Consider the following 15,227-nt stretch of genomic DNA (forward strand, 5'->3'; position numbering starts at 1 on the left):
GACCCTCCTGCACAGCAGGGCCCAGAGCTGGCAAGGCTCCCCAGCACGGCTGGAGCTGCTGGCACACCTTGGCCCAGCTGGACAGCTGCCCCTCAAGGCCCCGGCCAGCAGGGGATGGCTCTGGGCAGGGTCCCTGGCCAGGAGCGGGCCCCAGAGCGCGTCTGCCTTCCAAGGGCAATCTGGTCCCTGCTCTTTCTTCTCCCCGCCTTGCTTTGCCTCTGCCCGCTGCTCCTGGGGCTGCTCTTGGCCCCGCAGCCTCAGTGGGAGCCAGCACTGGCTGCAGCCCCAGTGGGCTCCCCTGGACAAGGCCCAGCAATGAAGAGGCCAATGAAAGCACCGGGCAGCAGCAGAACCCTCAGCAGAGTTATGTGGACAACCACTGACCAGCCACAATTCTACAGCAACTCACTGAGAATGGTTCCTGTCTACAAGCAGCCATCCAATGAAGCTGTCTGAGGGGAAGAGCAACAAAACACTCACCGTTTTCTCTTCCAGCAATACCAGATTCCAACAGAGCACAACATGAAGATGAGTGCCCCAGCAGCCACGATGGCCATTAACTCAAGTAAACAGCGTGTTCCGTGACAGACACTGCTTCCAATGCCCTTCCGGGAATCGGGAACACGTGTTGAGGTGCCGGCTGCATCTGTGAGAGCAATGGGGAGCGTGAGCCCGGGCTCTGCTCCACTGCTGAGCTGGCAGCTCGCTGGACACGGCCAGGATGTTGTCTGCTTCCCCCAGAGCTGGGGCCTGCAGGCACCTTGGCACCCCTTGGCACAGGCTGTGCCACCCAACAAAGCCCAGAGGGCCGGGAGGAGAGCCCGGGGATGGCGCAGCTGCTTGGGCAGTCGCTCCTTCCAGGGAGCCGGGCCCACACATCCCTGAGCAGCCAGTGCCAGCCCCGACCCTGCCTGCCCCGTGACAGCTCCCCCAGCCCAAGGGGACAGAGTCAGGGCCTGTCAGGACACAGGGCAGCCCCTGCCCAGCCGGGAGTCAGGGCTGGCTGTGGCCGTGGGCTCACAACAGGGCTCCCGCTCGGGGCTGCTCCTGTGCCTTGGGCCTCTGGGCACTCAGGGCAGCTGTGGGAGGAGCTGCAGTGGGAGGGACCTTGGTGCACGAGTCCCATTTCCCAGGGGCTGGGAAGGAACGAGCTCCGGAGGCCTCGAAGCCGAGGCGCCTCCAGCTTTGGCTGCTGCCGGGCCGTGCAAGGGCAGGCTCTGGGGGAAGAGCTGCTGCCACACAGCCCTGCCCAGGGCTGAGCCTGGCACAGCAATTACCTCCTGTGCATGTGCCCGTGCCTGGCATTGCTTTCCCTCCTGGAGTAGAGGCTGGAAGTGAGCCACTGCTTCCTCCTTGAAGTGGCTCCTTCTGCATAGACTTTTGGTCTATCATTTGAGAAAGAAAAAGGACGTTGGATCAGATGGAAACAATCCCCAATAGAGAGCTGTCATCTTCAGGAGGCAATGCTTGGCAAAGTGGCAGGTAAAGATCAGGAAAATGCACAGACTCTTGAGGCTGACCAGAGCACTCCCTCCTCTAAACTGCAAGCCCTCTTGAATGCCAGGAGACCGGGAAATTGCAGGGGATCTCAGGGGCAGTTTGGGCTCCCTGTCAGCTGAGGCCAAAGGCCTTCCTGCAGAGGCTGGGGAGAAGCTGCAGCCAGGCTAGGCTGGGAAACAGCCCTGTAGGGTGTGACAGCAGCAGTGGGGCAGCGAGGCTGCCATGGATCCCTTCCCACTGTGCTGGGCACAGCGGGGAAAGATGTGCAGAGAAAGCCCCCGGCTGCTGAGTCTCACTTGAAGGCTGAAGAAAATGCACCCACCTTGTCCTCCCTGCATTTCCTTCTGTGTTTGTCTCAGGAATACATCTGAGTCAAGAGATTTTTTGGCTCCAGTATCTTGGGTCTTTCCTTTTGGAGGACCTTAAGAGAAACAAGTTCCATTTTCCAGGAGTGGATCCCACAAAAGCAGTGCTCGGCCTGTGGGGTCAGCAGGGACACACTACTCACCCCTGCGATGGGAGCCGGGCTTGCCTGCAGCAGCCAGGCCAGGAGTTGGAGAAATGCTCCCTGCAGACACACCTGTAACTCAACAGCCACAGAAGCTTCTGTCACCTCTGCTGCTCTGCACGGGCAGCCCTGAGCTGCAAGAGCAGTGAGGGGGAATTGCACAGGGCGAGGGCACACAAATGCATGGCACTGTCCATAGCTCACAGCTTTGGGCTCTGAGCTGGCAGCTCCCCCCGGGGGAAAGGCCTTCACCTACCCTCGCCATCTCCCCGAGGCTCATCCCAGAATGTGGGTTGGGAAGCCAGATCACCTTCACCAACAGGTTCATCTGCAAAGGAAGCAGGACAGAGCAGCTCCCAGCACTGCAGGAGATCGTCAGGCTGCCTGGGACCTGCGAGGAGGCGTGCAAAGCACAGCCCCGGGGCATAGTCCTGGGCCCTTCCCTTCCCTCTCTGCTCTTCTCCATGGCTGCAGAGAGCACATGGAAGGAGACAGTGGCATTGCACGTGGCAAGAGGATGTACAGTTAAATGCTCCTTCCTCCCACTGACTGTGATCCTGTGGGATCATCAGGGCTCCAGAAGGGAGCAGGGCAATGTTTCCAGAAACCATCAACCTTGATTTGATCTTAAGGGAAATGGCACATGTATGAGCTCTTGCCACAGTGACACTGCTTATTCTATCCGGAAAGGGCCATTGAGAACTTGCCTCCAGCATTCTCTGCGAATTTTAAGCCATATTCTACCAGGGCTTCCAGGTAATCCATGTCACGATCCCAGTCTAGAAGGGAGCACGGGTCAGAAGCATTTCCCTGGTGTGTTGGGATTCCCTTCTGCCTTAGGGGACTGGGCAGTGCAAGGGGCTCGGGTAAGGGTGTGAGAGCCAGATGGGAATGGACATGGCCAAAGCTGCAGAGGGGCCTGGGGAGCTCTGGGCTGGCTCCTGGTCACTCTCCACCCTCTTTGCAGGCCCTGTGCAACATCTCTGCACAGGAAATTGGGGCAGCCCAGGGCCCACTGGGTGTTCTCTCTCTTGCGCAGAGGAAACACTCCCTAAAGCCCTGGCGAAAAACTGTAGCAGGCAGTGCCACAACCATGCCTCTGTCCTTCCTGCCCTCCCTCCCTCCCTCCCTCTCTCCTTTCCTCTTTTGCCAGGGCCAGCTCCCCCAGCCCAAGGGGTCAGAGTCAGGCCCTGTCAGGACACTCTGGAGCCCTGCTCTCCCCCTCTGCCCTTTCCCCACCATGGTCACCGCTTGCAGCCCCTCCCAGCTTTCGGCCAGTGTCTCCCAGGGAGGGACCCCAGCAGGAGTGCTCAGTACCCGAGTGCCCTGAGCCTGCTCAGGATAATTCCTCTGGGCTGTGCCCGTCTTGTCCAGGCTGCGCCCGCACTGCCAAGCAGCAGAGATGGCGGCTGAAGGCTCAGCAGGGCTCAGGCCCAGAGGCACAGCAATTACCTCCTGTGACTGTGCCTGGCATCGCTTTCCTTCCTGCAGCAGAGACACTGCTTCCTCCAGGGAATGCTGCCTTCAGCACAGCTTCTACATCCACTTCAGGAGGAAGGAAAAAGGACAGCTGGATGAGATGGAGCCATTCCCCATTGGGGAGGTGGAACCTTCAGGACGCAATGCTTGTGCAACACATTGATAAGGATCAGGAAAATGCCCAGGCCCTTGGAGCTGGGCCAGGGCCCTTCCTTCTCCGAACATCTGCCCTTTCTGATCAACCCCGAGACAGGCAATTTGCAGGGATTTCAGAGTGTGCAAGGCCCATGGGGCTATTTAGGCTCCCTGTCAGCTGATGCCAAAGGCCTTCCTGCAGAGGCTGGGGAGAAGCTGCAGCCAGGCCAGGCTGGGAAACAGCCCTGCAGGGTGTGAAGACAGCAGTGGGGCAGCCAGGCTGCCATGGATCCCTTCCTGCTGTGGTGGGCACGGCGTGTCCAGATGTGCAGAGAAAGCCCCTGGGTTGTGAGACTCAGGAGGAGGCTGAGGGAAATGCACCCACCTTGTTTTCCCTGCAGCATTTCCTTCAGCATTTGCCTCATGACCTCTAATGGCTCCAGGGTTTTCCTGTCTGCCATGTGTTTGCTGTTTTCTGTTGGAGGACCTTAACAGAAAGTAGTTCCATTTCCCAGGAGTGGATCCCACAAAAGCAGTGCTCAGCCTGTGGGGTCAGCAGTGACGCACTACTCACCCCTACGATGGGAGCTGAGCTTGTGAGCGACATCCAGGCCAGGAGCTGAAGAAGCCCTCCCTGCAGACACACCCGTAACTGAAAAGCCAAAGAAACTTCAGTCACCTGGTTCTTGGCAGCCTGTCAATAATTATTTCTTGGTGGGACAGTGAGAACTTACCTGCAGGAGGTCCAGAGGGCTTCAGAACAACTTCATAGCGCCACGTCATGGGAGGAGCCTTGCCAGCAACCCCATCTAGAAGCAAACCAAGATGAGAAGAGTTTCCATTGTGCACCAGGCCTGGCTGTGGCCCTGGGCTCACGGCAGGGCTCCTGCTCGGGGCTGCTCCTGTGCCTTGGGCCTCTGGGCACTCAGGGCAGCTGTGGGAGCAGCCGCAGCGGGAGGGACCTTGGTGCACGAGTCCCATTTCCCAGGGGCTGGGAAGGAACGAGCTCCGGAGGCCTCGAAGCCGAGGCGCCTCCAGCTGTGGCTGCTGCCGGGCCGTGCAAGGGCAGGCTCTGGGGGAAGAGCTGCTGCCACACAGCCCTGCCCAGGGCTGAGCCTGGCACAGCAATTACCTCCTGTGCCTGTACCCGTGCCTGGCATCGCCTTTCTTCTTGACGCAGAGGCTGCCGATGAGTGACTGCTTCCACTGGGAAATGCTGCCTTCCACAGAAGCTCTATGTTCAGATCTTACGGAGAAAGGAAGAGAGATAGTTGGATCAGATGGAACTGTTCCCTATTTGGGTGCTGGCATCTTCAGGAGGCAATACTTGTCAACAATATGGACAAGGCTCAGGAAAAGGCCCAGGCTCTTGGGGCAGTGACAGGGCTCTCTCTTGTCCAAATCACCACCTCTCCTGATCTACCCTGAGACCAGGAAATTGCAGGGGATCTCAGGGTGTGCAAGGCCTATGGGGCACTTTGGGCTCCCAGTCAGCTGATGTCAAAGGCCTTCCTGCAGAGGCTGGGGAGAAGCTGCAGCCAGGCCGGGCTGTGAAAAAGCCCTGCAGGGCGTGACAGCAGCAGTGGGGCAGCCAGGCTGCCATGGATCCCTTCCCTCTTCGCCGGGTATAGTGTGTCCAGATGTGGAAAGAAAGACCCGGGCTGCTGAATCTCAAAAAAAGGCTGAAGGAAGTGCTCCCACCTTGTCTTCTCTGCATCATTTGTTTCAGTATTTTCTGCATGTCTTCTGATGGTTCTTGGGATTTCTTGTCTGCTCTGTCCGGGATCTTTCCCGTCGGAGGACCTTAGAGCAACAGAGTTCCATTTCCCAGCAGTGGATCCCATAAAAGCAGTGCTCGGCCTGTGGGGTCAGCAGGGACACACTACTCACCCCTGCGATGGGAGCCGGGCTTGCCTGCTGGAACCAGCACAGGAGCTGGAGAAATGCTCCCTGCAGACACACCTGTAACTCAACAGCCACAGAAGCTTCTGTCATCTCTGCTGCTCTGCACGGGCAGCCCTGAGCTGCAGGAGCAGTGAGGGGGAATTGCACAGGGCGAGGGCACACACGCGCACGGCTCTGTCCTGGCACCTGCAGCCATGCCCCCCCGGTCGAGCTTTGGGCTCTGAGCTGGCAGCTTCCCCAGGGGGAAAGGTCTTCACCTACCCTCGCCATCTCCCCGAGGCTCATCCAGGAATGTGGGTTGGGAAGCCAGATCACCTTCACCAACAGGTTCATCTGCAAAGGAAGCAGGACAGAGCAGCTCTCAGCACTGCAGGAGGTCCTCAGGCTGCCTGGGGCCAGGCAAAGGCACAAGCACAAGGCACAGCCCCAGGCCCTTCCCTTCTCTCTCTGCTCTTCTCCGTGGCTGCACAAAGCACATGGAAGGAGACAGTGGCATTGCACATGGGAAGAAGATTTAACAGCTAAATCCTTCTTTCTCCCACTGACAGCCGTCCTGTGGGATCATCAGGGCTCCAGAAAGAAGGAGGTCAAGGTTTCCAGAAACCATCAGCCTCCAGAGGAACTTAAGCAAAGTGGCACATGAGCGGGCTTCTGCCACCTTGACACTGATTATTCTGTCAGTAAAGGGACACTGAGAATTTGCCTCCGGCATCTGGGAAAGTCTTCAAACCTCCATTCACCAGCAATTCCCAATAATGCATGCCCTGATCCCCATCTGGAAGGGAGCACAGATCAGAAGCATTTCCATGGTGTACTGGGATCCCCTTCTGCCTTAGGGATCTGGGCACTGCAAGGGGGTTGGGAAAGGCTGTGGGGGCCAGATGTGAATGGACGTGGCCAAAGCTGCAGAGGGGCATGGGGAGCTCTGGGCTGGCTCTGGTCACTCTGCACACTCTTTCCACGTCCTGTGCAACATCCCTGAAGCGCTGTGCCCGCACTGCCAAGCAGCAGAGAGGGCAGCTGAAGGCTCAGCAGGGCTCAGGCCCAGAGGCACAGCAATTACCTCCTGCGACTGTGCCTGGCATCGCCTCCCTTCCTGTAGAAGAGGCTGGAACAGAACCACTGCTTCCTCTGGGAAAACCTTCCTTCTGCACAGCCTCTACTTTCATTTCTGGAGAAAGGAAAAGGGAGCGCTGGATGAGGTGGAGGCATTCCCCACTGGGGAGGTGGCACCTTCAGGAGATGGTGAAAGATGTGGTTCAGGATCAGGAAAATGGCCAGGCTCTTGGAGCTGGGCCAGAGCACTCCCTCACTGAAACACCCGCCCTGCTGATCTACCCCAAGACCGGGAAATTGCAGGGGATTTCAGAGTGTGCATGGCCAGTGGGGCATTTTGGGCTCCCAGTCAGCTGATGCCAAAGGCCTTCCTGCAGAGGCTGGGGGGAAGCTGCAGCCAGGTCAAGCAGGGAAACAGCCCTGCAGGGTGTGAGAGCTGCAGCGAGGCAGCCAGGCTGCCATGGATCCCTTCCCGCTGTGCCAGGTATGGCGTGTCCAGATGTGCAGAGAAAGCCCCTGGGTTGTGAGTCTCAGGAGGAGGCTGAGGGAAATGGAACCCCCTTGTTTTCCCTGCAGCACCTCTTGCAGCATTTGCCTCATGACTTCTAATGGCTCCAGGGTTTTCCTGTCTGCCATGTGTTTGCTGTTTTCTGTTGGAGGACCTTAACAGAAAGTAGTTCCATTTCCCAGGAGTGGATCCCACAAAAGCAGTGCTCAGCCTGTGGGGTCAGCAGTGACGCACTACTCACCCCTATGACGGGAGCTGAGCTTGTGAGCGACATCCAGGCCAGGAGCTGAAGAAGCCCTCCCTGCAGACACACCCGTAACTGAAAAGCCAAAGAAACTTCAGTCACCTGGTTCTTGGCAGCCTGTCAATAATTATTTCTTGGTGGGACAGTGAGAACTTACCTGCAGGAGGTCCAGAGGGCTTCAGAACAACTTCATAGCGCCACGTCATGGGAGGAGCCTTGCCAGCAACCCCATCTAGAAGCAAACCAAGATGAGAAGAGTTTCCAGTGTGCACCAGGCCTGGCTGTGGCCCTGGGCTCACGACAGGGCTCCTGCTCGGGGCTGCTCCTGTGCCTTGGGCCTCTGGGCACTCAGGGCAGCTGTGGGAGCAGCCGCAGTGGGAGGGACCTTGGTGCACGAGTCCCATTTCCCAGGGGCTGGGAAGGAACGAGCTCCGGAGGCCTCGAAGCCGAGGTGCCTCCAGCTGTGGCTGCTGCCGGGCCGTGCAAGGGCAGGCTCTGGGGGAAGAGCTGCTGCCACACAGCCCTGCCCAGGGCTGAGCCCGGCACCGCAATTAGGAGTTTCGGCATTTTGGGCTCCCAGTCAGCTGATGCCAAAGGCCTTCCTGCAGAGGCTGGGGAGAAGCTGCAGCCAGGCCAGGCTGGGAAACAGCCCTGCAGGGCGGGTCAGCAGCAGCGGGGCAGCCAGGCTGCCATGGATCCCTTCCCGCTGTGCCGGGCACAGCATGTGCAGATGTGCAGAGAAAGCTCCCAGATGCTTCAACTCAGGAAAAGGCTGAGGCAAGTACACGCACCATGTCTTCTCTGCATCATTTGTTTCAGTATTTTCCGCACGCCTTCTGATGATTCTTGGGATTTCTTGTCTGCTCTGTTCGGGATCTTTCCCGTCGGAGGACCTTAGAGCAACAGAGTTCCATTTCCCAGCAGTGGATCCCATAAAAGCAGTGCTCGGCCTGTGGGGTCAGCAGGGACACACTACTCACCCCTGTGATGGGAGCCGGGCTTGCCTGCTGGAACCAGCACAGGAGCTGGAGAAATGCTCCCTGCAGACACACCTGTAACTCAACAGCCACAGAAGCTTCTGTCATCTCTGCTGCTCTACACGGGCAGCCCTGAGCTGCAGGAGCAGTGAGGGGGAATTGCACAGGGCGAGGGCACACACGCGCACGGCTCTGTCCTGGCACCTGCAGCCATGCCCCCCCGGTCGAGCTTTGGGCTCTGAGCTGGCAGCTTCCCCGGGGGAAAGGTCTTCACCTACCCTCGCCATCTCCCCGAGGCTCATCCCAGAATGTGGGTTGGGAAGCCAGATCACCTTCACCAACAGGTTCATCTGTAAAGGAAGCAGGACAGAGCAGCTCTCAGCACTGCAGGAGATCCTCAGGCTGCCTGGGACCTGCGAGGAGGCGTGCAAAGCACAGCCCCGGGGCATAGTCCTGGGCCCTTCCCTTCCCTCTCTGCTCTTCTCCATGGCTGCAGAGAGCACATGGAAGGAGACAGTGGCATTGCACGTGGCAAGAGGATGTACAGTTAAATGCTCCCTCCTCCCACTGACTGTGATCCTGTGGGATCGTCAGGGCTCCAGAAGGGAGCAGGGCAATGTTTCCAGAAACCATCAACCTTGATTTGATCTTAAGGGAAATGGCACATGTATGAGCTCTTGCCACAGTGACACTGCTTATTCTATCCGGAAAGGGCCATTGAGAACTTGCCTCCAGCATTCTCCGCGAATTTTAAGCCAGATTCCACCAGGGCTTCCAGGTAATCCATGTCACGATCCCAGTCTAGAAGGGAGCACAGGTCAGAAGCATTTCCGTGGTGTGCTGGGATTCCCTTCTGCCTTAGGGAACTGGGCAGTGCAAGGGGCTCGGGTAAGGGTGTGGGAGCCAGATGTGAATGGACATGGCCAACACTGGGTGTTCTCTCCCTCCCACAGAGGAAAGCCTCCCTAAAGCTTTATGGAAAACCATCCCCAAGGCTTCGTGGGGAGAAGGGAGCGCTGTCCTGGGAAAGGGGAGCCAGGCGGCCGGCTCACCTGCTCCCTTCCCTCGCCATGGAGCTGCCTGGGCAGCCCTGGGAGGGAGGGCCACTGCCAGGAGGAGCAGGAGGAAGAGGCGCAGAGCAAGGGCCATGGTGCCTTGCCCTGTGCCAGTCCCGCAGCTCTTGCTGCCGCCGCTGTCCTGACGCCGCTGTCCCGACGCCGCTGTCCCAATGTCAGCACCACTGCCGCCGCCGCCGCCGCCGCTGCTGCTGCTGCTGCCGCAACGGTTGTGCTCAAGGACTGACTGCTCGGTGGCTGTGGTGCTGTGCAACCACGGGTCTCTGGGACCTCTGTGACCTCAGAGCCTGCTGTGACCTCAGCCTGCTGTCAGCCCAGAGCCTGCTGTGACCTCATGGCCTTAGCTGTGCCCCCAGAGCGTACCCCCATCTGTACGAATGGGCTGCCCTGACTGTAAATGGTTTGCTTCATCAAAGGCCATTGCTTAGCAAAACCTTTTGTTTTGCCTGCTGACACTGCTGGTCAGGCTGTGTTCCTGGAGATGCTCCTGATGGCTTCCTGTAGCAATGGGGAGCAAAGAGACACCTACCCCCTTATGCGTCCCACAGAGATCGCTTTATTATAGAAATCACCCCCCTTTTATACCTTTCATCTCAATGAGACAAAACCAAAACTTTAGAGAAGATGGGCACCCATTGGCTGGCTCAGCTGCCGTCTGCCCATGCGTCTTTTCCCCCAGTCTGCTCCCCATTCATACGCTGTCCACACGTTCCTCCTCATTCCTGCCTCTCACTTCTCAGCCAACTTCCAGCCGTCCAGCCTGCAGCTGAGCCTTCCCCACAGGGATTTCTGCTGAACATAACCCTTAGCAACTTGAACAATTACAATCCCATATCCCACAGCTTCCCTCTTTTCCTGGGCATGCTGCTGGTGGAGGTCCAGGCGCAGATGATGCCACTGAAGGAGATGTGCCCTCAGCCCAGGGATGCTCAGCATGGGCTCCCCCAGCCCCTCGGGGCCCCGCTGCTGGTCACAGCAGCCCCTGCCTGGCTCCTGCCTGCCCGCACCGTGGGCATCCATGGCTGCTCCTGGACATGGAGCTCAGCCAGTGCTGCTGCCGTGTGGGCTTTGCTGGTGGTACTACTCGGACACTGGGGTGACAGCTCCATCGCTCCATCTCTTTATTGGAACAGAAGAATGGGCCATCACCTACCCCTGGGGGGGGGGGGGGGGAGGGGGGGGTTCACCTTCAGTGTTGTTTAGAGGGTAGGGCCAGGGGGCTTAGGGGGCTGGGTTGATGCTGGGGTCTCTAGAAGAACATGGGAATGAGCTGGGACGGGGCAGAGGGAGATCAAAAAAGGGAGTGAAGGCAGCTTGGGGATACCCATGGGGAGAAGAGATGGCAGGGGGATCTAGAGGGTCACAGGAGGTTCCCTCATAGATGGCCATTTTGGGGTCTTCTTCTCAGAGCTCCTGTAAGGGCTGCCCAGGAGCCCTCTGCTGGAGGAGCTGCTCCATTGGTCCGAGCGCCAGGTGTAGCCTCCAGCTTTCATCTGCTGTCCAGAGGCGCTCCTGTGGAGAGAGGAGTGTCTGAGGCCCCAGCTGCCGCTGGCACACAGGGACCCTCCTGCACAGCAGGGCCCAGAGCTGGCAAGGCTCCCCAGCACGGCTGGAGCTGCTGGCACACCTTGGCCCAGCTGGACAGCTGCCCCTCAAGGCCCCGGCCAGCAGGGGATGGCTCTGGGCAGGGTCCCTGGCCAGGAGCGGGCCCCAGAGCGCGTCTGCCTTCCAAGGGCAATCTGGTCCCTGCTCTTTCTCCTCCCCGCCTTGCTTTGCCTCTGCCCGCTGCTCCTGGGGCTGCTCTTGGCCCCGCAGCCTCAGTGGGAGCCAGCACTGGCTGCAGCCCCAGTGGGCTCCCCTGGACAAGGCCCAGCAATGAAGAGGCCAATGAAAGCACCGGGCAGCAGCAGAACCCTCAGCAGAGTTATGTGGACAACCACTGACCAGCCACAATTCTACAGCAACTCACTGAGAATGGTTCCTGTCTACAAGCAGCCATCCAATGAAGCTGTCTGAGGGGAAGAGCAACAAAACACTCACCGTTTTCTCTTCCAGCAATACCAGATTCCAACAGAGCACAACATGAAGATGAGTGCCCCAGCAGCCACGATGGCCATTAACTCAAGTAAACAGCGTGTTCCGTGACAGACACCGCTTCCAATGCCCTTCTGGGAATCGGGAACACGTGTTGAGGTGCCGGCTGCATCTGTGAGAGCAATGGGGAGCGTGAGCCCGGGCTCTGCTCCACTGCTGAGCTGGCAGCTCGCTGGACACGGCCAGGATGTTGTCTGCTTCCCCCAGAGCTGGGGCCTGCAGGCACCTTGGCACCCCTTGGCACAGGCTGTGCCACCCAACAAAGCCCAGAGGGCCGGGAGGAGAGCCCGGGGATGGCGCAGCTGCTTGGGCAGTCGCTCCTTCCAGGGAGCCGGGCCCACCCATGCCTGAGCAGCCAGTGCCAGCCCCGACCCTGCCTGCCCCGTGACAGCTCCCCCAGCCCAAGGGGACAGAGTCAGGGCCTGTCAGGACACAGGGCAGCCCCTGCCCAGCCGGGAGTCAGGGCTGGCTGTGGCCGTGGGCTCACAACAGGGCTCCCGCTCGGGGCTGCTCCTGTGCCTTGGGCCTCTGGGCACTCAGGGCAGCTGTGGGAGGAGCTGCAGTGGGAGGGACCTTGGTGCACGAGTCCCATTTCCCAGGGGCTGGGAAGGAACGAGCTCCGGAGGCCTCGAAGCCGAGGCGCCTCCAGCTTTGGCTGCTGCCGGGCCGTGCAAGGGCAGGCTCTGGGGGAAGAGCTGCTGCCACACAGCCCTGCCCAGGGCTGAGCCTGGCACAGCAATTACCTCCTGTGCATGTGCCCGTGCCTGGCATTGCTTTCCCTCCTGGAGTAGAGGCTGGAAGTGAGCCACTGCTTCCTCCTTGAAGTGGCTCCTTCTGCATAGACTTTTGGTCTATCATTTGAGAAAGAAAAAGGACGTTGGATCAGATGGAAACAATCCCCAATAGAGAGCTGTCATCTTCAGGAGGCAATGCTTGGCAAAGTGGCAGGTAAAGATCAGGAAAATGCACAGACTCTTGAGGCTGACCAGAGCACTCCCTCCTCTAAACTGCAAGCCCTCTTGAATGCCAGGAGACCGGGAAATTGCAGGGGATCTCAGGGGCAGTTTGGGCTCCCTGTCAGCTGAGGCCAAAGGCCTTCCTGCAGAGGCTGGGGAGAAGCTGCAGCCAGGCTAGGCTGGGAAACAGCCCTGTAGGGTGTGACAGCAGCAGTGGGGCAGCGAGGCTGCCATGGATCCCTTCCCACTGTGCTGGGCACAGCGGGGAAAGATGTGCAGAGAAAGCCCCCGGCTGCTGAGTCTCACTTGAAGGCTGAAGAAAATGCACCCACCTTGTCCTCCCTGCATTTCCTTCTGTGTTTGTCTCAGGAATACATCTGAGTCAAGAGATTTTTTGGCTCCAGTATCTTGGGTCTTTCCTTTTGGAGGACCTTAAGAGAAACAAGTTCCATTTTCCAGGAGTGGATCCCACAAAAGCAGTGCTCGGCCTGTGGGGTCAGCAGGGACACACTACTCACCCCTGCGATGGGAGCCGGGCTTGCCTGCAGCAGCCAGGCCAGGAGTTGGAGAAATGCTCCCTGCAGACACACCTGTAACTCAACAGCCACAGAAGCTTCTGTCACCTCTGCTGCTCTGCACGGGCAGCCCTGAGCTGCAAGAGCAGTGAGGGGGAATTGCACAGGGCGAGGGCACACAAATGCATGGCACTGTCCATAGCTCACAGCTTTGGGCTCTGAGCTGGCAGCTCCCCCCGGGGGAAAGGCCTTCACCTACCCTCGCCATCTCCCCGAGGCTCATCCCAGAATGTGGGTTGGGAAGCCAGATCACCTTCACCAACAGGTTCATCTGCAAAGGAAGCAGGACAGAGCAGCTCCCAGCACTGCAGGAGATCGTCAGGCTGCCTGGGACCTGCGAGGAGGCGTGCAAAGCACAGCCCCGGGGCATAGTCCTGGGCCCTTCCCTTCCCTCTCTGCTCTTCTCCATGGCTGCAGAGAGCACATGGAAGGAGACAGTGGCATTGCACGTGGCAAGAGGATGTACAGTTAAATGCTCCTTCCTCCCACTGACTGTGATCCTGTGGGATCATCAGGGCTCCAGAAGGGAGCAGGGCAATGTTTCCAGAAACCATCAACCTTGATTTGATCTTAAGGGAAATGGCACATGTATGAGCTCTTGCCACAGTGACACTGCTTATTCTATCCGGAAAGGGCCATTGAGAACTTGCCTCCAGCATTCTCTGCGAATTTTAAGCCATATTCTACCAGGGCTTCCAGGTAATCCATGTCACGATCCCAGTCTAGAAGGGAGCACAGGTCAGAAGCATTTCCCTGGTGTGTTGGGATTCCCTTCTGCCTTAGGGGACTGGGCAGTGCAAGGGGCTCGGGTAAGGGTGTGAGAGCCAGATGGGAATGGACATGGCCAAAGCTGCAGAGGGGCCTGGGGAGCTCTGGGCTGGCTCCTGGTCACTCTCCACCCTCTTTGCAGGCCCTGTGCAACATCTCTGCACAGGAAATTGGGGCAGCCCAGGGCCCACTGGGTGTTCTCTCTCTTGCGCAGAGGAAACACTCCCTAAAGCCCTGGCGAAAAACTGTAGCAGGCAGTGCCACAACCATGCCTCTGTCCTTCCTGCCTTCCCTCCCTCCCTCCCTCCCTCCCTCCCTCCCTCCCTCTCTCCTTTCCTCTTTTGCCAGGGCCAGCTCCCCCAGCCCAAGGGGTCAGAGTCAGGCCCTGTCAGGACACTCTGGAGCCCTGCTCTCCCCCTCTGCCCTTTCCCCACCATGGTCACCGCTTGCAGCCCCTCCCAGCTTTCGGCCAGTGTCTCCCAGGGAGGGACCCCAGCAGGAGTGCTCAGTACCCGAGTGCCCTGAGCCTGCTCAGGATAATTCCTCTGGGCTGTGCCCGTCTTGTTCAGGCTGCGCCCGCACTGCCAAGCAGCAGAGATGGCGGCTGAAGGCTCAGCAGGGCTCAGGCCCAGAGGCACAGCAATTACCTCCTGTGACTGTGCCTGGCATCGCTTTCCTTCCTGCAGCAGAGACACTGCTTCCTCCAGGGAATGCTGCCTTCAGCACAGCTTCTACATCCACTTCAGGAGGAAGGAAAAAGGACAGCTGGATGAGATGGAGCCATTCCCCATTGGGGAGGTGGAACCTTCAGGACGCAATGCTTGTGCAACACATTGATAAGGATCAGGAAAATGCCCAGGCCCTTGGAGCTGGGCCAGGGCCCTTCCTTCTCCGAACATCTGCCCTTTCTGATCAACCCCGAGACAGGCAATTTGCAGGGATTTCAGAGTGTGCAAGGCCCATGGGGCTATTTAGGCTCCCTGTCAGCTGATGCCAAAGGCCTTCCTGCAGAGGCTGGGGAGAAGCTGCAGCCAGGCCAGGCTGGGAAACAGCCCTGCAGGGTGTGAAGACAGCAGTGGGGCAGCCAGGCTGCCATGGATCCCTCCCTGCTGTGGTGGGCACGGCGTGTCCAGATGTGCAGAGAAAGCCCCTGGGTTGTGAGACTCAGGAGGAGGCTGAGGGAAATGCACCCACCTTGTTTTCCCTGCAGCATTTCCTTCAGCATTTGCCTCATGACCTCTAATGGCTCCAGGGTTTTCCTGTCTGCCATGTGTTTGCTGTTTTCTGTTGGAGGACCTTAACAGAAAGTAGTTCCATTTCCCAGGAGTGGATCCCACAAAAGCAGTGCTCAGCCTGTGGGGTCAGCAGTGACGCACTACTCACCCCTACGATGGGAGCTGAGCTTGTGAGCGACATCCAGGCCAGGAGCTGAAGAAGCCCTCCCTG

Source organism: Sturnus vulgaris, chromosome 11 (assembly GCF_052056855.1).
Source record: "Sturnus vulgaris isolate bStuVul1 chromosome 11, bStuVul1.hap1, whole genome shotgun sequence".
NCBI lineage: Eukaryota > Metazoa > Chordata > Aves > Passeriformes > Sturnidae > Sturnus > Sturnus vulgaris.